The sequence below is a fragment of the Myxocyprinus asiaticus genome, chromosome 44 (genome assembly GCF_019703515.2).
Source record: "Myxocyprinus asiaticus isolate MX2 ecotype Aquarium Trade chromosome 44, UBuf_Myxa_2, whole genome shotgun sequence".
Taxonomy (NCBI): domain Eukaryota; kingdom Metazoa; phylum Chordata; class Actinopteri; order Cypriniformes; family Catostomidae; genus Myxocyprinus; species Myxocyprinus asiaticus.
Genome location: NC_059387.1, coordinates 15,831,532 through 15,858,015, shown reverse-complemented (window position 1 = coordinate 15,858,015; position 26,484 = coordinate 15,831,532). Strand labels below are relative to the sequence as shown.

General features: G+C 42.6%; 1 protein-coding gene across 4 annotated transcripts in view; it reads left to right on the top strand.

The window, feature by feature from the left end:
* The window catches only part of LOC127434196 (disks large-associated protein 1-like), a 180,091-nt gene that overhangs the window by 51,239 nt on the left and 102,368 nt on the right, over positions 1–26,484 (top strand). For 3 of the 4 annotated variants that reach the window (XM_051686762.1, XM_051686763.1, XM_051686765.1), the window contains exon 2: positions 2,840–2,924. The exons of the other annotated variant lie outside the window; for it this stretch is intronic. The gene's annotated coding sequence lies outside the window, so the exon portion shown is untranslated. The remainder of the gene's footprint in view (positions 1–2,839; positions 2,925–26,484) is intronic. 4 annotated transcript variants of the gene reach the window in all.

Here is a 26,484-nt window from a genome sequence, read left to right as displayed (position 1 = left end):
AATCACCCTGGGGGACATCCCGGTGGAGCTGTGTCGGCTTGGGAAGCTTCCGCAATTTTGGCCCATTGGGGCTGATAATGATGGATGGAAGAAGGATGGTTTCGGGGCTAAAGTTGGGAGTTTCTGGAGAATAGAGGCGGGAGAGAGCATCTGCCTTGGAATTCTTTGACCCTGGACAATAGGTGAAGGTAAACTGGAAACGGGTGAAGAATAAAGCCCACCTGACCTGGCAAGGATTTAACCGGCAAGCCTCCCAGAGATATTCAAGGTTGTGGTGATCAGTTATGACTTGGAAGAGGTGATGTGCTCCTTCGACCCAATGGCGCCACTCCTCTAACACTAATTTAATGGCAAGTAGCTCTCTGTTCCCAATATCATAGTTTTGCTCCACGGGGGATAGTTTTTTGGAGAAGAATTCGCATGGATGGAGTTTAGGAGGATTCCCCTGCCGAATCTCATTTATGAAGCCCTGAAACACAGAGGGAGCATTGGCCAGGCCATATGGCATCACTAGACTTTGGTAATGGCCTGTTGGGGTGACAAAGGCAGTCTTCCACTCGTCTCCACAGCGGATGCGGATGAGGTTATAAACGCTCCGCAGGTCGATTTTGGTGAACACAGTGGCTCCTCATAAGGATTCTAGGGCAGCGGTACCTGAAGGGGATAGCGGTACCTGATGGTGACTTCATTTAGGGCATGGTAATCAATGCAAGGGTGCAAGCTGCCATCTTTCTTGGCCACAATAAGAAACTTGAAGCAGCAGGAGTCGTGGATGGTCGAATGTATCCTTGTTGGAGAGCTTCCTCTATATACTCCTCCATGGCCTTCTGTTCTGGCAGAGAGAGATGCGACCCTGGTGAAGTGGTGCTCCAGGTAGTAACTTGATGGCACAGTCCCAAGATTGATGGGGAGGTAGATGGGTGGCTTTCTGAAAGCTGAATACTTCTAGATAGGCTTGGTATGTAGACGGGATCTAGACCTTGACTTTACTTGTGGGGCTTTCAACAGAGGTGGTGTACAACTGAGCTGGTTTTGGAGCTGCAATAGCAATAATGCTGTTCTGGCAATGCAGAGGAAGAACCAGGCATTCGTAAAAACAGGAGTCACTCCAAGAGAGAATTTCTCCAGTAGTCCAGGACACAGTGGGAGCATGATGAATTAACCAGGGTCTACCAAGAACCACATCAGCAGTGGAGCCGTTCAGCACAAGGAAGGGAAGTGTTTCAATATGGCACACACCCACCTAGAGTGTTACTGGAGGAGTTTTGTGGGTGATGTAGCCTTTACCCAAGGGTTGGCCAACTACGGAGTGGATTGGAATTGACAGGGATCAAGGGACTGTGCTGAGCTGGAGCTGCTGGCAGAATGCCTTGGATCAATGAGGGCAGACACAGAAAGAGAAATGGTGGCAAAGTAGATCATGACTTGTGTGTATAATGGAGAGTGAATAGTAGGAGATGATTGGATGGAGCTCACCATCATTCGCGGGGGATGAACTGGGCAGTTGAGTAAGAGGTGAGCAGCTGATCCACAGTAGAGACAAAGCCGGTTTTGAATGCATCATTGGCGCTCTGTGGGTGTTAACTTAGCGGAATCCACTTGCATCAGTTCGACTGCGGAGTCATAGTCACGGTTTGACATGGAGAATGATGGGGTTGTTGTGAAGAGGAACCTTCAGCTAGACAAGACCACATGCGTTAGCGACATGGATGGAGAGCTGAATAAAACATTCTAGACCCATGGTGTCTTCACACCCCGAGATTTGTAATCTCAATGCAGGTTCAAGTCCCTGACAATAAGTGGTAAGGCTGGTTTGTTAAATCCACTGGCTGCAGCTAAGGTCCTGAATTGATATCATAATCGCTTATGGAGCACTTACCCTACCTTAGGCGAAAAAGTTGTTCATGGGCGTGAGAGTCTCCGGTAGGGTGGCTGAAAACCTCTCTGAAATGATTGGTGAACTGCTCATACGATTGTGTAACAGGTCCATTATGTTCCCATAAGGTAGTGGCCCACTGCTGCACTATCCCGGAGAGCTGAATGATGATAAGTGGCACTTTTGCACGATCTGTAGTGAATTGATTAGGATGCATCCCTATCGCGAGGGAGCATTGCAACAGGAAACAGCTGCAGTCCTCCGCCGATCCAGAGTAGAGTGCTGGTGTAGTGATTGGACCTGCCGCAATCATTGGAGAAGAAGTGACGGAAGCAGAAGAAGATGGCGATGCAGTGAGTGACGATTGAGGATCGGTCAGCTCTTGTTGACTCGGAGTTTGTCTCGTCGAACGAAGTGCTGAGATTGCGGTGGTGAGCGTTCAATGAAACTCATTGACTAATGTTTTGATTGTGTCGGGGGAGAGAGGAAGTTGAATCTCTGCTGTGTAGTCTTCTGTAATGATGCAGACACACCAGAACTGAGGATAAACCCAAACGCGGAAACTTTATTAACAGGTAGAAAACTTAACTGGAGGAAGACTTGATGACAGTAGACAAGGATGTAAATTGCAGCAGACTATATGAATACTGACGAACGAAGGCAGAGGCGAGGGAGGATGATGAAGATACATGCTATGCGGGTAAGTAAACAACACAGCACTGAGTAGTGTGGTCTGTAAAGTCCTAGGTTAGACTAGACAATGAATACTGGGCTGAGGTGAGTATATATGTAGTCCTTGATGAGGTGCGTGATTGATTACAGGTGGAGGAGATTAGAAGTCTGGGGATAGTGAACGGTGAATGGGGAGAGGGTGTCAGATGGAGGTGTGACAGGCAGATGCTGGGTGTTCTTGTACATGAGGTCTCATGTATTTTACCCTTTCTTTGTGTTTTCCTTTTGCAGTGAGGCATACGTCCTGCATGGAGGATGAGAGGGAGGAATTAATCACGGGGAGCAACAAGATGAGTAAAAAGTGAAAATAAAGCAGGTGAGTTTGTGCCATCAACCATCAAAAGTTGCACCCTTGGTTTTAAAGTCAACATGAAATCAAAATTCACCAGATTTACTTCCTTAATACATGTTCTTGGTGTTATTGTAAACAATTCATCATTGCATGTTATTAAAAAAAATAATAATAATATTTATATATATTTGTCTTGGTAGTCTTTCATCAAAATGAAATAACTTGCTACACCTCTGAAATGTCTTCTCGTCTGATGTCACTAAGCCCTCTTATTTTTCAGTTTTCCCTTCCCTCTAACCACCTTTCTTGTAGAGACCAAGTTTCCCACCTGCATTTTTTTAGGTTGAACATCCTTCCACCATGTACAAAAAAGTACTTTGATTGTACCATGGGACAGTGATGGTGACACATAAAATCACCATGGTATTGTTATTATGGCTGCACTTTATTTTACAGTACCTGTACTTTCATAATATTAGGTAACTACATGTACTTAATATGAGTTAAGGTTAGGGTTGGGGTTAGGTTTAGGGTTAGTACCTAGTAATTACTCTAGTTGTTGTAATTATATAGTATGTAAATGTAGAACAGTACTGTAAAATAAAGTGCTTTCAACATTCATGTACAATGGTATTTATGTGATAGTCCAAGATACTTTGAAGAATATTATGGTACTACCATGGTACATGTTCGAAAAACACAGTATTACCATGGTACTTTTTTGTTAGTGCTGCTTGGTTAGAGAGCGGGATGAAGGAAAGGAGAGAAATCTGAAACCTCGTAAAATTGATTTGTAACATATATTTACACTATCAACATTCTATAGATTTTTGTTGTTGTTTTTCTTTCACATCTTACATTTTACCAATTTTACATCAGAAATGACACTGGAATAATATAAATTAAATGTTGTTCTACTATTAAATATTGAGGTTTCCTAGAGCTGATGTTCCTGTATCTGTGATCATTGATTTTCGTGAAATTGGGAAGTGCTGAGGAGCCTTTCGCTGTAGACTGAGGTACAACATTAATTTCTTCTCTGAACCCCATCTGGGTGCACACAAAAACACACAGAGGCCCCATAGCAGTTTTAGTACTGTCTCTGAGACTTAGAAAATTTGTTTCAGAGCAGCTGTTGTGCCTAAGGATTTAATCAGAGAACTGCAGACCTAAATGTGCTGAAAATGCACACTCCTACACTCTTAGAAGAGAGAGAGAAAAAGATATATATATATATATATATATATATATATATATATATATATATATATATATATATATCTTTTTTCTCTATGTGTGTGTATATATATATATATATATATATATATATATATATATATATATATACACACACACACACACACACACACACACACACACACACACACACACACACACTGGCATCCAAAAGTTTGGAATAATGTACAGATTTGGCTGTTTTGGAAGGAAATTGGTACTTCAGTTCACCAACGTGGCATTCAACTGATCAAAAAGTATAGTCAGGACATTACTGATGTAAAAAACAGCACCATCACTATCTGAAAAAAGTCATTTTTGATCAAATCTAGACAAAATTTTCATTTTGGATGAACAGTTGCTTTAAAACACATACTGTCCTGCTGTGCTCTAAGCACTGCTTGGGGTCAAGCTATAATTTCACAGAAGTGGAATTCCACGGGACTCCTTTAGGAAGAATTGGTCTTCTTCTTGCACTCCAATTTCCAGCAGCCATCACTCCAACACCTTATTCTTGAATAATCACGCTAAATTGCTCATTTGGTACTAGAAAATCACTTGCCATTATATCAAACACAGTTGAAAACTATTTGGTTCGTTAAATGAAGCTTAACATTGTCTTTGTGTTTGCTTTTGAGTTGCCACAGTATGCAATAGACTGGCATGTCTTAAGGTCAATATTAGGTCAAAAATGTCAAAAAAGAAAAAGCTTTCTCTAGAAACTTGTCAGTCGATCAGTGGTTTGAGGAATGAAGGCTATACAATGCTTGAAATTGCCAAAAAAAAAAAGATTTCATACAAAGGTGTACACTACAGTCTTCAAAGACAAAGGACAACTGGCTCTAACAAGGACAGAACGAGATGTGGAAGGCCGGATGTGCAAATAAACAAGAGGATAAGTACATCAGAGTCTCTAGTTTGAGAAATAGATGCCTCACATGTCCTCAGCTGACAGCTTCATTGAATTCTACCCGCTCAACACCAGTTTCATTCACAACAGTAAAGAGAAGACTCAGGGGTGCAGGTCTTATGGGAAGAATTGCAAAGAAAAAGACACTTTTGAAACAGAAAACAAAAAGAAAAGGTTAGAGTGGACAAAGAAACACAGACATTGGACAACAGATAATTGGAAAAGTGTTATGGATCTTAACTCCATTGAGCTTTTGTGGGATCGTCTAAACTGTAAGGTGCGTGAGAAGTGCCCGACAAGACAGCCACATCTATGTCAAGTGCTACAGGAAGTGTGGGGTGAAATGTCACCTGAGTATCTGGACAAACTGACAGCTGGAATGCCAAGGATCTGCAAAGCTGCCATTGCTGCATGTGGAGGATTTTTTGATGAGAACTCTTTGAAGTAGTTTAAGAAGATCAGAATTTTTTTTTTTCAAATTGTAATAGTCATTTTTCACATTATTAATGTCCTGACTACATTGTGATCAGTTGAATGCCACTTTGGCGAATAAAAGTACCAATTTCTTTCCATAAGAGCAAAATCTGTACATTATTCCAAACTTTTGGCCGCCAGTGTATATATAATCATATAAAATCAATAATTCTTTAATAATAATTTTGTTAAAGAGTAATCTTTATATATACATTATATACTGCATATACGTATATATAGTTCTCAAAATGTCTGCTCTCTCTTATAGTCTCCTCACTATAATAGTACTGGAGACTCACGCTGGCAGGTAGGAAACTCAGAGAACAGGATTAGAGGATAGAGAAGACCATCCTTGTTGGACACACACACACACACACACACACACACACACACACACTCTCTGAAGTCATCTTCAATTCATTGTCTGAGCAGGGATCAGACTAACCTTTGTGCTGATGGTTCTTTGCTGTGCTGCTACAGTCGCTATGGCAGCCGGCTTTAATGCAGTGATGGATGCTGGGAGCTGTAGCTAGAAAATCAGTGGCTTTTATGATAGTCTTTTTTCACTGGTAGTACACACAGATGCATAGAGACACACTCACACATGGAACTAACTGTATGAATTTAAGCACTTTTTTCTGGATGTAAATATTATGAAATGAGGTAGTGTGTTTGGGTGAAGCTCCCTCTATCTGTATTTTGATAATGCTGTATCTGTATGAGTTTATGATTTGTGCATGATTTCTCTTAAGAGCATGATGTCATATTGTCCCTTGAATCAGGTGGACCAGTCAAACATAATCATCATGGACAGGTTACCACAGTGAACAATGTGTCTTTTAGTTTTTTAATATTTTCATTAATATTAGCATGAGTATTTGGGCATTTTCACACTTTTGGTTAAGATTTCCCTTTAAAGTCAGAGTTTGTTTGTTTGGTTGGTGTGTAAACTTTACACTTATATAGCACTTTCTGACAAACACTTAATTTAAAATCAGTAACCGTACCCAAGACCGCTTTAAAATGGTCTCGGTAAGATTCATGTGAACTTAAGTACAGTTTGCAGTTGGTATGAGAGAAAATAAAACAATGTGAAAAGAGACCTTCAGGCTCAATGAGAGCAGATGGAATTGAACTAGGCTTTGGACCAGCAGTTAAACCAAGTATCAATCACAACAAATCGGAGACGAATTTGCAAGATGAACTGCCATCTGAAGGTCTATTCACACCAAGACCGAGACGGTTCATGAAAATAAATTCACTCCTGATCAATAGGTGTACTTAACAAAAAGCAATTTTAATCCATTGAATTTTTTTTTATTTTTTTTATTTGATTGGATGTATCTCGTAAATTTTTTAATTTCACATCCTCCACTGCACAACATTAATGAAAATATTAGTACAGCCTGCTAACAATTTCATAATCGCAAAACTCACCATTGACTTGCTTTTTTTTTTTTTTTGCTATTCCTCACCATTTATAACTTCCTTCTCTCTGCATTTTTGTAACAGCTGTGTCATTTATCAAATAATTCCTTGTGCTAAGATTCAAAAGACAATAGAAGCTTCACAACCATCTACTTTTAGCTGTTCTTCATTAGGTGTTTAATATCGGTCTGCTAAGTAACTTTTGGTGTGCTGACACCACCAACATGCAAAGTTTTGTAGCAGCAATGTTTTGGGACACGTGACTAAAAGCACTTATCTCATTGGTCAGTCAGTCCGTTTTTTTTTTGTTTTTTTTTGCAGTCCAAAAAAAATAAAATAATATTGACTGCTCTCTATAAAAAAATAAACCTTGGTTTGTGGGCAGACAATTTGACGGACCTGGTGTGAATAGCACCATCGGATTCCATTGTACCTGTTAAAAAACTTGTTCGCAATGAACATTCGCAACAAAATTTCAGGCTTGGTGTGAAAAGGCCTTTCGTATTGATGATAGACCAATATATTAGCTAGTCCAGTAAATTGGCCGCTATTTCTGATTCTGAATTTTGAGATTATTGATGTCAGCCGACAACTGTGTTCAGTTGGCCAATTAAGAGAAGTGGTCATTCTGCGTATTGCCAATACAAAAATCTTTTGACTGCCTCGTCAATGAATTATGCACATTTTCATTTTTGAACTATTAAATTCTTTTTGCAAGTTTTCAGTAGATATTGTGTCAATTATAAATAAGTAAATGTAACTTTCTGTACATCTTTTCTTTCATTATTAAATTTTATTTGTATAAAATGGACACTCGTTAAAAATTATAAAACTTATAAAAGTTCCAACCCTAAATTCTGATTTGCTGGTTTGAGGATGTTTTAAAATAATTTTAAACACACACAATCTGTATAAATGCTCACATTCCTATGTTACCTAACACCCACAAACTGTCTATAGTTAGGAAAATTAACTATATTGTTTGGCGGACAAATTGTGTATTCAGAATAAAATGAATACTAAATTGAACTGCTTACTAAAAATTGGTGTCTTTCATCATATTACACTTGCCTCTGTTTTATAAAAGCAATAAGCCACTCGAGTCCATGTGTCACAGTGATTTTATCACAGGTAAGGGTTTTGTTTTGGCAATCCGCTCCGTATCATTCCTAAGAACATCCCTGTAATAATGCACAACCAGTTTCCTCTAATATACAGGGTAAATTTACTTACTATTTATTTGTAGCAAGTTGTTGCTCAGGATGATGTCACAGTGATGTCATTTTGTTGTTTACAAAAAAATCGTGCAAATGCCTTTATGCATTTTTAAGATATGAACAATCAAACATAGTGGCCCTATGTTTTGTGGGCCACCCTTGTATATCGGCAATATATCGGCCACCCAGTTCACCCATATCGGTTGACCACTACATAATATTTGTAATAATAGAAGCATAGACATCAGTAGCACAGGACATGAGGATGATCTGTGGGTATTAAACACTTAAAGTGCATACCATTATAAAGAGTAGTTTTCTGTAGTTAGATCTCTAAAGGCCAAGCGTTGTCCACCCTGCCAGAAAAACGGATTTGGTGCCCCAGCTTTTTATGTTAAAGTATCATCGCTCAGCTCTGACTGAAGATCTTTTAAAAGAGCTGTAAAATGCTCTGAATACAGTGCAGTGAGAACAGACTCTAAGCCAGTCAAATGCCCCGACTGTGTGCTGGGAACTGGGGCCGGAGTTTGGGAAGAACAGAACATTACTTGGAGCGCCTTGTTCAAAATATCAATGATTCTGGCGGGATTAATGTTTAACACATCACTGCCAAGGAAAATTCAATTGCTTTCACAAAGCGAGCGACTTTGAAAAGAAGCCTGGAGGAAGACTTCAAAGAGTATTGGCTGAGCAGTGTCTCCACGGATACAGAGTCAATGGGTGTGAATGAGAAGGATGAGGACATGGTAATTTAGGTAAATTGTTATTTTAAGTGCGTGCTCTTTATTAACAATAATAAGGACATGCCAGGATCTAAGAATGGGAGGAACGAAAGAGGAAATTCTAAGGCACTAGCATCCCTATGATTTGTGCTTTTTATATTGAGACTGCAACTGCAGAGAAGTCATTAAACTGAAATTACTAAATGAACAAATGTTTGCCATTGAGTATGTGCACATCATAACTGGCAATTTGAATGGTTGCTCAATAATAATAATTAGCCAATATTATATAATTTGTACCACTTGGAACTGTGCATTATTCAAATGAATGTTAATTAGTTGTTTTCATGATTGAATAATAAATGAGTCATAAAAAGCCTTGCTCTCCCTCTTAAGAAAATGCACCAGTGTTGTAGACAGCAAGGCCTCTTGGCTTTAAGCATTTCAGTCCATTAACCCAAAATAATTACCTCATTGGCAAAAATAGATTAGTTGCTTCTTTTCCCCATTGTTCGAGGGTGTAATATAGGTTATGAAATGATTATTTTCTCTGCAGAGGCAGTGCTTCTGACACACAAACTTTAGGAGTTAATGCGATTTAGAACAAGTTTAACTCATAAAAGTCAGTGTGTCTCTCATAATCTGCTGTTTGGAATTGTTTGCCAATTATAGCTTCGGCTCTCGGCCATGTTTACACATAGAAGTAATAATGAAATTAAAAACGAATTTACCATTTTCTTGATAAAGTCTTGATTTCACACCTGATTGGCGAGACTTGTGAAGCTCATTATGCCAAATCACTATTCAGAGCTAAAAGCTTTGTGCTGCTCCCTGATGCTCTGTCATCACCCAGGAAAAATTAGGTGACTGACTGTCAACATCAGTTTTATGGACTGCACTTCAGTAGAATGAGTTCAAATTTAATGACTGTATGAGGAAGAATTAGAACGTTTTACTTTTTGTCTCATTCAGCTCCTTATGCCGTAAATCAGTATATCGTGAACATGAATTCGGGCACTGGAAAGGGTGTCCATCCATTAAACATTGGAACACTTATGAATCAATCACCTGCAGTGTTATTATGAAAGATTAAAGACATAATTTAAGAAATAAAAATATACAGTAGTGTATTTTTAACCTTCTTCTAACAATTCTAATTTTTAAAAAGATTGTTTCCCTTTCATGGTCATTTTGGATGAAAGACATCTCTTTTGACAACAACATCTCTTTTTAAAGAGGAAATAAGACATTGACTTCATAGTTTTACATATGTGCTCGTCTTCCAATGACTTGAAAGACTTCAGAAGACATGACGACACTTCCAATAAAGGAACATAATGAGCAACGATGCTCCCTGGTTTTCACGGGGCATTCTGGGAATTTTTAGAGAGCAAACTTTTCAGAGGACTGGAACGATTTTGCGATTGAGACTGAGCCCTAGAAATGGCCGACTCCCTAATCAGTGCCCTGACTACTGAATTAAGGAGCTGATTGAGACACACCCTTACTTGCTCAGCAGCATTCTTGCAAACTGTTGCAGTAGTTGACTTAAAAAAGAAAACTCGGCGGTAGAAGCGGACAGTTTACACTAATGTCTGCTATTGCGCCCCTTACAGCAACACAGGAAATGTAATGCGTACTTACACAGTAGAGTATGTTTCTGCCCTTGTTTTAGTCACCTATGATAAAATCCTTTCCAACATTCTGTGACTGTGGCTAAACTACACACCTGGTAATGCATAGCATTCTCAATGGACCCAACACAATAGCAAACCCATAACCCGCATTTAATGTAGTCATTTTCTTTTACCTTGAATAGTTTTGTTAATTGTTTCTGAGGATAAGGGCATATCATGCAACTTGCTGATTTAAAAAAAAAAAAATGTAGTAACAATTTTTATTGATTCCATACAACAAGCCAAACAGACATAACAGAAAATGTGAAAATACCCCCCCCCCCACAAATCAGCAAAAAACAAAAAGCACACCTCCAAAAACCAAAAACAAAAAGGTTGCACACATACATTCAAAATGACAAATCCCTCTCCACTGTCCCTCCCCGAGAGCCCCCCCAAAAAGGCCAAATAATTGCCCCATTTTTATTAAAGAAATCCAGGCTGCCTAGCTTTCTACATGACATCTCCTCAAATGCCACTCCCCTGCCCATCTCTGTGTGCCACTCTTGAAATGAAGGCACTCCAGCCAATTTCCATCCCCTAAGGATGACCTCTCTGCTGATCATTACACTGGCCAGGACCCAATTTTTTATATACTTATCCCCTATATTAATGACCGCTCCATCGCCTAAAATACAGAGTGTGGGGCAAAATGAAACTTGAGTGCACAATACGTCACACATAAAACTCTGAACCCTCAGACAAAATTCTTGGATCTTAACACACCACCAAAAAACATGGGTTGTGTCCCCATCTTCTGATTGGCATCACCAACAGGTGGGTGTGTCTTTAAGACCCAGCCTATACAATCTAGAAGGGGTCCAATAGAATCGATGTAAAATCTTAAATTGCATAAGGCGCGCCCTTGCATCTCTAGATGTAGACTTGATGTTTTTAAGAATACTAGCCCTCCCTCCTCTAATACCAAGTTTAATTGTTTCTCCTATAATCTCTTGAGAGAAGTTGAAGCTCCATCCCCCAGACTCTGAATTAGCAGGGAGTAATACACTGATGCCTCATGACCTTTTCCAAAAGCAGTAATCACCACTCCCAGAGTATCTGCCGCTTTAGGGGGATTTGTGCTACTCCTAAAAATAGTACAAAGCAGGTGGCGCAGCTGTAAATACCTAAAAACCTGAGACCTGGGAATCCCAAAATGTTGAACCATATTTTCAAAGGATCTCAACACTCCACTCTCATATAAGTCACCGAGCATATTACCCATATTATCCCTCACAGCCATATGCTCGAAGCAACATTTAAATAAATGTCCGAATTAAACACTCTGGACACTTTTGTCCATACCGCGTGCAAATGCGAGATAACGGGGTGTAACTTAACTTCTCCGGTTAGCTTGGTAGAAAGGCTTTGCAATGGCGAAACAGGGGCAAGAACTTCCTGTTGACTACAAAACCAGGGAGGGGCTCTCTCAGGTGGAAGCGACCAATGAGCCAAATGTCATAATAATAAAACAAAATCTTAGGTAGGCCTAGCCCACCTATGTCAATCGGCCTATGCAACTTAATGAAATGTAATCAGGGACGTTTAGCATTCCAAATGAAGAACTTCACTATGCTATCAAATTGCTTGAAATAAGAGAGGGGGACATCTATAGGGAGAGATTGTAGCAGGTAGTTGAATTTTGGAATACAATTCATTTTAATAACATTAACCTTCCCAATCATAGATAAATGTAATGAAGCCCACCTGCCCACATCGCTTGAAAACCTTTTTATTAAAGGGTCAAAATTAACTCAATAAAATTCCCAAATACTTAATGCCCTGTTTTGGCCACTGGAAGGCGCCTGGCTGAAAAGCCGTTACCAGGCAGTATGCTGTCAGATCCAAAGCTTCGGATTTAGACCAATTAACTCTGTATCCTGAGAACTTAGAAAAGTAATTAATAATTCTGTGGAAGCAGGGGCCTGGGTAGCTCAGTGGTAAAGACGCTGGCTACCATCCCTGGAGCTCGCTAGTTTGCTAGTTCGAATCCCAGGGCATGCTGAGTGACTCCAGCCAAGCCTCCTAAGCAACCATATTGGCCTGGTTGCTAGGGAGGGTAGAGTCACATGGGGTAACCTCCTCGTGGTCACCATAATGTGGTTTGTTCTTGGTGGGGTGTGTGGTGAGTTGAGCGTGGATGTCACAGTGGATGGTGTGGCCCTCCACACGTGCTATGTCTCTGTGGCAATGTGCTCAACAAGCCATGTGATAAGATGCATAGGTTGATGTCTCAGATGTTGAGGCAGCTGGGATTCATCCTCTGCCACCCAGATTGAGGCAAATCACTACATGACCACAAGGACTTAAAAGCGCATTGGGAATTGGGCATTCCAAATTGGGTGAAAAAGGGGAAAAAATCCCCCCACCCAAATTTTTTTTAAAATAAATAAATAATTATGTGGAGGCAAGGCATAGATCTAATGGGGTCAGAGACAAATAATAAAATATCATCTGCATAAAGCAAAAGCTTATGCGCCACACCTCCCGCCATCACCCCTGGAAAATCATCCTCCTTTCTTATCGTGGCTGCTAATGGTTCCAGGGCAAGACAGAACAATAATGGAGAAAGAGGACAACCCTACCGGGTGCCCCTATCCAGAGTAAATCATCTGAAATTAATCCATTTGTTTGTACTGCCGCTACCGGGTGTCCATAAAGTAGCTTAATCCATCCAATAAAAGTATTCCCGAACCCGTACATTTCCAAAATCTTAAAAAGATAACGCCTTTTCGGCGTCAAGTGAGATGGCAGCGACCGGAGTCTGATCATTCGCCACTTACCACATGATATTGATTATACGCCTAATGTTATCAGAAGGGCTACGGCCCCGAATAAACCCCACCTGTTCTATATGTATAAGAGATGTCATAACTTTACTTAATCGGTTAGCCAAAGTTTTTGACAATATTTTAACGTCTAGCTGGATCAGGGAAATTGGATAGTAACTCTTACACTTGCTTGGATCTTTGTCCTTTTTAAGAATCACACTGATCTGGGCTTGTGACATGGGTGGCGGAAGCTTTCCATTCTTTAATGATTCCGTATAAACTTCTTTCAAAATTGGAGCCAGTTCTGTAGAATAAGATCTAAAAAATTTAGCGGCAAAGCTGTAGGCAATGCCTTAATTAACTCGCCAAGCTCCTCCAAGGTTATCTCAGAATCAAGATAATTTTTTTGCTCAGTCATCAGTTTAGGAAGATCTAATGGTTCCACAAAGTTCCTAATATCCTCATCAGTAGACGAAGGCATGGAACTATAGAGATCAAGATAGAATTCTTTAAAAGCATTATTAATATCAATGGCCGAGGTAAATATTTCACCACCAGCAGATTTCACTCTGTTTTATATATCTAGCCAGTGTTTCCCTGCTTTTTCCCCCGACTCAAAGTATGACTGTCTTGCCCTCAATTGCCAAAACTCCACCTTCCGTGACAAAATAGTATTATATCTGTATTTCAATCGGGTCAGTTCTCTGAGGCCATTAGATGACATTTGGTGCTTCAGCTCTGCCTCGGCACTTTTAATATTCCCCTCCAATTCCACGAGTTCTTGTGCTTTGGATTTTTTGGTGAATGAGGCATACTGTATGATCCGACCCCTAAGAACCACCTTAAGTGCCTCCCAAGCCACGCCCACAGAGGATACTGAGGACCAGTTAGTCTCCATATAGACATTGATTTTAGCCTTTAGCATTTGTTGGAATTCAGCATTTTGCAATAGGGATACATTAAAGCGCCAACTATATAATTTCTTTTTCTCCATATGTGGCAACACATCTAAACACACCAGGTCGTGATCTGAGACTAAAATGTTTCCAATTGAGCAATCAACAACAGATGAAATGAGGGACTTATATATATATATATATATATATATATATATATATATATATATATATATATATATATATAAAAGAAATCTATTCTAGAGTAAATCTTATGGACTGATGAAAAAAATGTATAGTCCCAGATGGGATAAAAAGTCTCCAAATATCTGTAAGACCAAGATTTTTACACATCCTGTGAAGCGCCAATGTTGCCCTAGAGGGCTTGCACACTTTTGCTTCACTATGATCAAGGACTGAGTCCATCAAAAGATTAAAGTCTCCTCCTAATATTATAACATAAGGGGTGCCAACGGCTTGCAACATCCCTTCAAGATCTATAAAAAGCCCTGATCATCAAGTTTAGGTGTGTAAATATTAGCCAAAATAAGACTTTGTCCCTGAATTTCAACTAAAACAATAATGACTCTACCTAATTTATCTTTACACTGTTTGAGACATTTGAATTGTAGATGTATACTTATCAGCATAATGACTCCCCTGCTCTTACTCGAGCCAGCACTAAAAAAAAAATGCCCACCCCATAACTTTCCAAATTTTTCAGCTTCCTGCGGAGAAAGATGCGTTTCTTGAAGAAACACTATATCATATTTCTTATGCTTAAGAAGAGAAATAACCTTCCTTCTTTTTATGGGGTGCCCCAACCCATTCACATTCCACATGGAGAGAGACAATCCACTCATATTAACATCTGACATTTTGACATAAGAAAAAATAGATTGTGTGTCAAAAACAAGATTATAAAGACCACATTCCAACATTAGTGTGACAATCAAAACCTGAACATCCCCCAGAACCAAACAAACAGAAAAAAGAAAAACGTGCGCTTTAACCCCGCGCACGACAGCGCCAACTGACGTCCATCCCTCCATACTCAAACCCCCGCGACAACTTTGCCATCGGATTGCTCAAGTCCGGTGTTTCTATAAAAATTTTGTGAGACAGAATTACACAGCAAAAGATAATCTATAAAACAAACTCCAGCTGCTAGGCGGAACCAGCACACACAAAAAAGCACTCAGTTTCCTAGAAAAGTCAAATGAATGTTCAGTGAGCCAGTCCACTCGGCTGCAACGTGAGTACCACACATCACTCCACTGACTTTATGAAGGACATCGCTTGCTGCGGGCATGTGAATGTTTTACGGCCACCCTTAGCATCTATTCTCAATTTGGCCGGGAATATCAGTGCAAAAGTGACCTTCAGTTGATGTAAAAGTTTCTTGCATTCATTGAATCGATCACGTTTCTCTCTTGTCGAAGTCTGGGAACAAGAAAATGCTGTAGTTTTTCAAAGAAAGCCTTCCTTTACTCCTCGCCTTGTGTAACACAAGGTCTTTATCAGATGATCTCAGAAATTTGGCCACAATTGATCGGGGCCTGGCTCCCTCTGCGGATCTCCATGCCAGAAGCCTGTGAGCTCACTAGATTTCCAGCTTATGGCCTGTTATGTCGAGTAGATTCGGAAGGAGCCCATCCAGGAATTTCACCATATCCTGACCCTCTTCGGCCTCAGGAATTCCGACAATATGGACGTTATTCTGCCGGCTGTGATTCTCCATGTCCTCCAACTTCTCTCAGACATGCTCCAAATCCACCTTTGTCGCTAGCGTATTAGCTGATAATTCCCTCTCCAATGACTCCAGATAATCGATCCGTTTCTCGACATCCCCCACTCTTGTAACCACCTCAGAGAACTTTGCCTCGATGGCAGTGATCGATCGATGTATCACAGCAAGATCCTCCAAGTCAGCAACGACCTTCGTCAGCATTGCCGACATGCCCAGCATCTCTCGCCGCATTTCCCGCATCTCTCCAACCAAATCGACTCCCTGGCTCACGGCCCGATCAGGGGTGTCAGCTTGAGCCCATAAGTGTCTTTTAATGTCTCCAGAGCCCGATGATTTTGAATTCTTTGAAATATTGTCCTCCTAGAACAGTTATGTATTGAACAGAGTGTATCGAATCTCACCAGTTTATATCATTAAAAGTGTTCAAACTAGCAAAGTGCGCAGAGCTTGCCGTTCACACGTCCAATCCTCGCATGGCGTCATGTGTCTCCTGTCGCAACTTGCTGATTTTGATGTCTGCCTAATTTGGCTTCTACCAAGTTACTGATGAATTTTGCAAAATACCATAGAGCATGATTGGACGCACAACCTTTGACATCAACAACAAAAGATAAGGGAAGTGTTTTCTCTTCTCTTTTAAAAGATGAAAAGGGAATTTATTTCACTATCCTAAATCAGATTCAGAATCTAATGTCTAAGAGAAAAAATGATGTGCCAATGCACGTTTTGGCCTACAGTATATGGTTATTTTATTATTTGCATTTACCATTTTTTTCCATTCTGTCCGTTACCGTATGAACAGACCTGAACAGACCAACTTTGAGCCACAAAACTGCCATGACTTATCTCTGTCTCAGAGAATCATACATAACACACAGCATTGTATCAAACCCTTCTCTTTTTTTTTATTAATGTGCTCTGATATTCAATTGTGCTCTGTGAAAACCTGCAAAAAGATTTTGATGTGTGGAAGCAGGAGGCTTTGTACCAGTACAATTCTGTTTTTGGTGTTTTTTAACAGCATTTCATCGTTTTGTTCCTTACTATGGAGGTATGTAGGGCTAGCCAAAGAGGAGCATGAGAACACATTTGGATTCAAATATGTCAACATTGCAGCCTTTGAAAGAGATGGGACCATACACCACCCCCCCCACCCCGCCCCCACCCCACCCCCAATTTATGCGTATATCAGCCAGTCTCTGCATATCTGTGTATGTATGTGTGTAAGAAAATGAGATTGCAAAAAATTGTGTGTTTGTGTGTGTCAGTTCGAGTCCTTGGGTTTTATGGGGCATTTGGATGTGATGATGAAAGCAATAGCTGCGAGGAGAGACTGAGATGTGTACAGTACAAACAGAGTTATGATGTCACAAGAGCTGCTTTGAAACTGAACAGCCACAGGAAAAAAATGTCTATTACACCTTTGTTTCTACCTTTATCTTATCCCTATTTTCCTTGCACTGTCCAAAAGTCTTGTTAAATTTACGGCAAATACCTGGCAGATGTGGTGGCCAGAAATTCACTGCAAAAATGCTGACAGATCTCATAGAAACACATTACTATACCTCAGGGCCGTAACCACAATATACTTTGAGGGGTACAAGTCCAATAATCAGATATGGCCAGACTGCTCAACAAATGAGCCACCAGTTAAAGGAGTTCACCTAAAAATGGAAAAATTTACTTTTACTCACTCATTTACTCACCCTTATGTTGTTTTTAACCCATATGGTTTTTTTTTTCTTGGAACATAAAAATAGATATTTTAAGCAGCTCTATTCAATAGAATAACAGTTTATAATGAGCAGGAGCTGTCAAGCTTAAAAAAGGACAAATATTATAAAGCACTATTATTTATTATTATTATCATAACAGTAGTTAGAAGTGCACTATATTTCAAGCGTTCTGGGGACATACAGCAGCTATGTGTTGTATGGACTACTTTTATGATATTTTTATAATTCTTTTTTTTTCTCTCTTTGAACCTTGACAGCAGTGGTCAATATGAACTGTTTTTGTATGGAAAAAAGCAGCGTTAGGATTCTTGAAGAAAATATTGTGTTAAGATTCTACTGGGAGGAAAAAACAATTATATTCTCTTAACAACACACTGGCAACTGACTATCAACCGACAGCCTGAATGTCAATCCAGTACAATACAACATACTGTACATTTTATATATACTATATATACTATTTTTTTTTATTGTATAATGTGTATTCTGTATTGTGTGTATTGTATACTGTACAGTGTATGTTATTATTTGTGTATTGTGTTGTGTTTAATTATGTGTATAATAGACTTTAATTGTGTTGTGTTAATCTGATGTTTATTGTAAATTGGTATATGTCTCATCACTGTCACGACTGCTATGTTGCTCCGAACTGCACCCAAGAATTTCACACACTATTGCACTTGTGTATATGGTTGTGTGACAATAAAAGTGATTTGATTTGATTTGTAACAATGAGGGACAACTTGAGGGCAGTAAATCATTTTGTGTATTTTCTTTTTGCTAGCCAACTGACACAGTCATGTGATTTTACAGATACATCAATGATGAAAAGAAATTCAAATTATATTCATCTTTTCCTTGAGACAGCACAAAAAAGAAAAAAAAGATGACTAAAACAATCAAATTGCTAGCAGTGCAGACACAGTGTTTGTCTTGTACCGTGTGAACTTTAAAAATTTTCAATTTTGGGCCTTTATCGCATTTCAAGCCTTTATTCAGAAAATCATTGCATTCAGCGCCTTTACTATATTAAAGGAACAAAGAGGACCATTATATTTGTGATATCAACACACGTGACCCCCTCACCCCCAAAATGGTTTGGTCCCCCCCAGTGTTCAAGACATGGTTACGGCCTTGCTATATCTATATTTTTGCAAACGTTTCTCACATTTGCTTTGATACTGCTTTGATGTTTAGGTTTAAGGTCTGGGGTAGGGAGGTAGGTTTAGTTGATTTAAAACTCGATAGAGCATTAACCTAAAAAAAAAAAAAAAAAAAAAATCATGTTTTTCATCTCACATTAGCTTTTACTGATAAGTCTGGTTTAGGTTTAAGGTCTGGGGTAGAGAGGTAATTTTTTTGTTGATTTAAAACTCGATAGAGCATTAACTTTAAAAACAATCTGTTTGGGAGAAAAAACTCTAAGCGCAACACAGTGGACATTTTAGCTTGGAACTGCCGCAATGCCTGTGGAAACTCGTGAAATAATTTTGCAAAAATTTTGAAGTCGTCATGTAATTTTCATGAGATCAGGCTCTAGAAATTTGGTGACAATGTATCAAGCATTATGGGATAGTGTGTCATAATAGTTAGGGTTAGGGTTAGGGGTTAGGGTTAGGTTAGGGTTAGGTTATAACATTACATATAATGTTAATATACCAGCCTACTTGAACTGCTAAAATCTGCTATAAAATCTGCTAATAACCACTATAATAATATAGGTGGTAAAATAGAAGGCCACGTGTTGCCTTTTCACTAACTATGATAAGAAAATGTGAGGCATCACATAGGGACTTCAGAGAACATAATTTAATTTGATATGGTTAGAGGTTCATTTAAAAAATACATTACCGTAAAAGTGCATGCATAGTCTTGTTAAGTATAATATAGATTTATGGTAATTGGTAATTTAGTACATCCCGAAAACATATATTTTTTTTTACAGTATTTTACATTAAAATTACATATACGTTCCTGTTAAATAGAAATATTCACTATATTTGTTAAGGTAGCTTACAGTTAAAGGTGCAATATGTAAACATTTTCATGTAATATTCACCCTTTTTTGCCAATGCGTTGTAACGCAACTTAAAAAATGAGCCCTTCCCGGACTTCCTAGGTTGCCTATTAAAGCCTGTAGACTGATTTTCATGCGAAGGGAGCGGGTTGGTTTTGCCGGGAAAATCCAAAGGATGTGACGTTTATGCGCACTCCCAAGAGCCTTGCCTTAGTGCTTCTCTTCCGCTATTCAACAGCGACAACTGTCTGCAACACTAGGTAATGTTATCTTAGGGATGGAATCCAGCAAATGCCCGGCTCCCAGCACAACACAGACTCCTACACAAACTCTGAGTAAGCCAAAAAAATAAAAAAAAAATAATAAAAAAATACATTTATCTACTGAATCCCGTCTGGCTAAGCAGGAACGTGATCGTGGTCGAGCGAAAACTAGAGTGAACATCGGCAGGGCATTTGATTCCTGAAGGGACCTTCGTTCGGTTTTGGGGATCAAAATCGACCCTGAATTGGCATTCTTCTTATTGGACATGTAAGCTTACATAACTGCAAAGCATGTGAAATATAGTGCCATAAGGATTGATCTGTGTAATTTTAGCTAACTTGATCTTGCCTGCAGAGTAACTGTCATAAACAATATTAATCTGTAATTATTCAGCAAGGTAAACTACAATAACACATGAAATGAATGCTAGACAATGTTCAAGATAATGCAAAAGACCCATTCATTAGTGTAACATAACATGTTTATACAGAAAATATATACATTCTATTATTATAAAACAATAGCACATCGATATATCAAAATGACAGTTGTGATGGAATCACATCAATACTGAATTGTGTCAACATATTTATAAAGTACAGTCTATTTTATAAACAGCTACTGTCATCATCCACCAAATTTAGCTAACAGCTATTGATAAAGCTGGCTAGCTAGCTAATGCCGACATAGGCTATCGTATAAATGCAGTCAATGTATCATGCAAAGAAAAGTGATTACTTCAAACTACAGTCTTGCATAGCCAGATCTATATCCACACTTTGTTTTAGCCCTGTTCCAGCACTGGAGAGTCAAATATAATATACAGTCTCAAAGTTTATAGTAAAACAGTCATCAACTGTGTAATTTTAATTATGCTACCTCATCTGTCAGCATGATGCCGGTGAATCAGGTTCAGTCTCTTTGTACATTACGTCATTGTTTTGGTTGATGCTCGCGTCCCTATGGAGTGTGTGCACGAGTGCAAGCACGAGCAACAGGTAGTTGGCTGCAGTTCACTTAACGGCCACAGGTGTCATTAATAACAAGGGTTTCTGAATCTAACATATTGCACCTTTAAACAAATTAACAGATTTTTATGGTTGCATTCTTTTTCACTTAAAATTACGAACATTTTTAGTGTGCTTTTCCTATTCCTCCTCTTTTCTCTCGTTCTGTGCAGCAAAGCTTGTGTCTCTAGTCATCATAAGCAGAGCACAGCGGCTTTCCGAAGTGTCATAACATGTTAACAGTCCTGCCAATCAAACCGCTCCTACAGAGACCAAACAGACCAAGAGCTCTGCTTATATCCCTGCGACAAAGATCTAATATAAAACATATCCTCTGTACATTCTGTGTGCTTCAGCAGGACATGTATGATGATATCCTGTTATGTCCAGGGATGTGTCACAAATGACACTGTGTGTTTGAGAGTGAAAGACATGTTCTTGGAGAAAACCTGCATGTTTGTTCTCTTGTAAAGTGATGTTCCCTATCTGTCACTCACTCGATGTTGTGTTTATGTAGTGACACTAGGGGTCACTCTTGGGAGCCCCAGACACCTCTGCTTTTTTGAAAAAAGTCCAATGAGAATTGACGAGTGGATTTGCATGCCACTCCCCGGACATACGGGTATAAAAGGAGCTGGTATGCAACCACTCATTCAGATTTTTCTCTTCGGAGCCGAACGGTTCTATTCATTGAAGCTGAATTCATCCGAGAAGTTCATTCACCTCATCTGCTGGATTCTACGGCGCGTTTCAGCGGCTTCTCCCCCTCTGCACCCGTGGAGTGCAGGGAACGCCCCTGGGCACTTCGGCAGAAACAACTAAAAGAGTATATTCTAAAAAGAGTATATTTTCATTCTAAAAGAGTGGCACACACGGAACGTCTTTTTAAAGATGCCTTTTCGTTTGTTTGTTATTCCTGGTTGCGGTTGATATCTCTCCGTTTCTGACAGCCACGATCGCTGTCTTATGTGTCTGGGCACTGCCCACATGGAAACATCGTTCGTGGACGAGTCATGTCCTCATTGCGAGAACATGACCATGGCAACGTTGGGGCCACCCCAGCGGCTCCCCGCACCAGTCCTTCTATGTACGGGTTTGAGGCCGCGTCGGTTAGCACTGGGGCGATTTGGGGACATCAATGGGACCACATCCGTCGGGTATCCCCCCATGGACCTCCCATTCCCCAGCAAGCTCGCTTGCCCCAAATCGAGCTCTCACACAAGACCGGCGGCTCATCTCAGCGCGAGTTCGACTTCTCGTTCGGAGCTCAGGAAGACGATGAGTTATCAAGCGCAGCATCGGAGAGCAGGCTCATCCAGTCTGACGCAGAGGCTTCGGCTGGGCTTTCTCCTTCGGGAACGGTCGCCCAGTCTCACGCCGACATGGAAATGACGGACATTCCCGGGCTGCCGCGAGCGTCAGGCTAGAGTGGAACCCTCCACTCTCCCCTGAACTCTAGAGCCTATGGTGCCACTGGACAAGCCACCTCCGCCCTGCACGCCATGGCTCTCCTGCAAGTACACCAAGCCAGGGTGCTAAAAGAACTGCACGAGGGTAGTTCTGACCCGGGATTGATGCAGGAACTGCGCTCGACGACCAACCTCGCTCTCCAGGCAACGAAGGTCATGGTGCAGTCTCTCAGGCAGGTGATGTCCACCCTGGTGGCCCAGGAGTGCCACCTTTGGCTCAACTTGGTCGAGATGGGAGAGGCGGACAAGGCACGGTTCCTTGACGCCGTCGAGGTTTTCGGCGTTGAAGAAGCAGATGGAGGTTTTACAACATATCCTGCCCCGGCGCGGCTTAAGACCCTGCACCCTGTCTGCTCATCGCCAAGAGCGTCCTCCTGCAGCAGCAACACCGACTCCACCGCAGCCCGACCTCGTGGCCCGGCTCCGGCGTGGAGCCCTTTGCAGGAAGCATACGCCACCCGTCTCGCGGCTGGCCGCTAAGAACACGAGGAAGGCTTCGAAGCGCCCCCCGAGATGGGCGACCCAGAGGCGAGGAGACCCACTTCTCTGGGGCTGGTCGACAGACCACTCCATCCCCCGGTGGAGGGCTGGGAGGAGAATCTTTTGTTGCCGCATGCCCAGGAGGCTGCGGCACCCAAATGCCTGACAAAAGAATGGTTCCCTCATCTCCTGGGTCACATATCCAGTGCGCATGGCCGTCGTCATGACCACCGTCCACCATCCCATTTTGGCAGTTATGGCACTCCAGCGGCAGACCCCCCGCCCCTGTGCGACCAGCTGTGGCACAAACACGCCCACATGGGATTGTGGACTATGGGGACGAGATTCCTCCTGCCCCCTCCTCAGCCAATCTTATGGTGGGTGGCAGGAGCCAGGTAAGTGCTTCGATGTCCCTGGACTCAGCACGGCCACGGGGCTCGAGTCCCCTCAACGTGGCACCTCGAGCTCTGCCCTGCCACGAGGCTCCACCCGCCGGTATGTTCGACGTGATCATTCCCTTGGTCCCCCTCACCTGGAGTTTGGGCGCATCGCTTGCGCTTTCCAACCCGTCGCGATGGCTGACCCGGACTGTCCGACTCTGCTACGTGATTCAGCGGCATCCGCTTCACCTCGGTGAAGGGCGAGAATGCCGCTACCTTGCGTGCGGAGATCGCTACCCTTCTGCGCAAGGGCTCGATAGAGCCTGTCCCTCCAGCCGAGTTGAAGAAAGAGTTCTACAGCCCTTACTTCATCGTACTGAAGAAAGGCGGTGGGTTGCGACCAATTCTGGACCTGCGAGTACTGAACCGGGCTTTGCACAGACTCCCATTCAAGATGCCGACGCAAAAATGCATTCTAGCGAGCATCCGGCATCAAGATTAGTTCATGGCGGTAGACCTGAAGGACGCGTACTTTCACGCCTCGGTCTTACCTCGACACAGTCCCTTCCTGCAGTTTGCTTTCGAAGGCCAGGCGTACCAGTACAAGGTCCTCCCCTTCGGCCTGTCCCTGTCCCCTCGCGTCTTCACGAAGGTCACAGAGGCTGCCCTTGCCCCGCTAAGGGAAGTAGGCGTCCGCATCCTCAACTATCTCAATGACTGGCTAATCCTAGCTCACTCTCGAGAGTTGCTGTGCACACACAGGGATCTCGTGCTCCGGCACCTCAGCCGACTGGGGGTTCGGGTCAACTAGGAAAAGAGCAAGCTCTCCCCGGTTCAGGGCATCTCTTTTCTCAGTTTGGAGTTGGACTCAGTCTCGATGACAGCGCACCTCACGAATGAGTGTGCACAGTCGGTGCTGAACTGTCTGAAGGCATTCAGACAGAGAACAGCGGTTCCACTGAAACTTTTTCAGAGGCTCCTGGGGCATATGGCATCCTCAGCGGCGGCCACACCGCTCGGGTTGATGCATATTAGACCGCTTCAGCACTGGCTTCAGACTCGAGTCCTGAGATGGGCATGGTGCCATCACGTGGCCATCACACCAATCTGTCGCCGCCTCTTCAGGTTCCCCTAGAGCAGGTCTCCAGGTGCGTCATGGTTACAACAGATGCCTCCAAGACGGGCTGGGGCGCCGTATGCAACGGGCACACAGCCGCCAGCTCCTGGACTGGGTCTGCGGCTGCGTTGGCACATCAACTGCCTAGAGTTGTTGGCAGTACTGCTCGCCCTGCGGAGGTTTCGGCCGTTGATCCAGGGCAAGCACGTGTTGGTCCGGACGGACAACACAGCATCAGTAGTGTACAAGGCGGTCTACACTCCCATTGCATGTCACAACTCGCCCACCGTCTCCTCCTCTGGAGTCAGCAGCACCTCAAGTCGCTATGAGCCACTCGCATCCCAGGCGACCTCAACACCGCAGCGGATGCACTGTCACATCAGGTTACCTTTAGGGGAGAGTGGAGACTCCACCCTCAGGTGGTCCAGCTGATTTGGGGTCGAATCGGTCGAGCACAGGTAGACCTGTCTGCTTCCCGGGAATCCACCCACTGCCCGCTTTGGTACGCCCTGACCGAGGCACCCATTGGTATAGATGCACTGGCACACAGCTGGCCCCCTGGACTATGCAAATACGTGTTTCCCCCAGTGAGCCTACTTGCACAGACCCTGTGCAAGGTCAGGGAGGACGAGGAGCAGATCATCTTAGTAGCACCCTACTGGCCCACCCAGACGTGGTTCTCGGATCTCACGCTCCTCGCGACAGCCCCCCTGGCGAATTCCCCTGAGGAAGGACCTTCTTTCTCAGGGACGGGGCACCATCTGGCACCCACGACCAGACCTCTGGAATCTCCACGTCTGGTCCCTGGACGGGACACGGAAGACCTAAGTGGCCTACCACCCGAGGTGGTAGACACCATCACTCAGTCTAGGGCTCCCTCTACGAGGCGCCTGTATGCCTTGAAGTGGCATCTGTTCGCTAAGTGGTGTTCTTCCCGACGCGAAGACCCCCAGAGATGCGCAGTCGAATCAGTGCTTTCCTTCCTGAAGGAGAGGCTGGAGGGGCGGCTGTCCCCCTCCACCCTGAAGGTGTATGTAGCTGCTATTTCGGCACATCACGATGCAGTAGATGGTAAGTATTTGGGGAAGCACGACTTGATCATCAGGTTTCTGAGAGGCGCTAGGAGGTTGAATCCCTCCAGACCGCGCCTCGTCCCCTCATGGGACCTCTCCGTAGTCCTTCGGGGTCTACAGGGAGCTCCCTTTGAGCCCTTGGAGTCAGCTGAGCTTAAGGCACTCTCTTTGAAGACTGCCCTCCTGACTGCGTTCACTTCCATCAAAAGGGTAGGGGACCTGCAAGCGTTCTCTGTCAGCGAATCGTGCCTGGAGTTCGGTCCGGGTTACTCTCACGTGATCCTGAGACCCCGACCGGACTATGTGCCCAAGGTTCCCACGACTCCTTTTAGGGATCAGGTGGTGAACCTGCAAGCGCTGCCCCAGGAGGAGGCAGACCCAGCCTTGGCGTTGCTGCGTCCAGTGCGAGCTTGACATACTTCGACAAGACTCGGTAAGACCATGTGACATATTCCACTCAAAATACCCCCCCCCTCTTTTTGGGCAGGGTGTGGTCTCAGGGTGTGGTCTCAGCGGTGTCTTCCCCTTGGGAGGGACACCCCCTGACACAGACACTTATGGCTCCCAGTCAGTTAACAAATTCCACTCTTTTTGGGAAGAAAAGAGAGGGAAAAGAGGCCTCGGCTGGGCTAGCCTGTCCCTGTAGTTGTGCAGTCGACTTGTTCCTGATGGACCGTTCGACAGCCATAAGAGCACTGGGGGAGGTTACATGACAACCTGGTGCACTGGCTACGAGGCACACAGCAGTCTACCCATCACACACCGCCAGTTCACGTAACACAGTTCAGCTAGTTGTGGCATTTTGTATAGGGACCCCTAGTGTCACTACATCGTCACAACGTCAAGTGAGTGACAGATAGGGAACGTCCTGGTTACTTTCGTAACCTCTGTTCCCTGATGGAGGGAACGAGATGTTGTGTCCCTCTTGCCACAACACTGAACTACCCGCTGAAATGGCCGG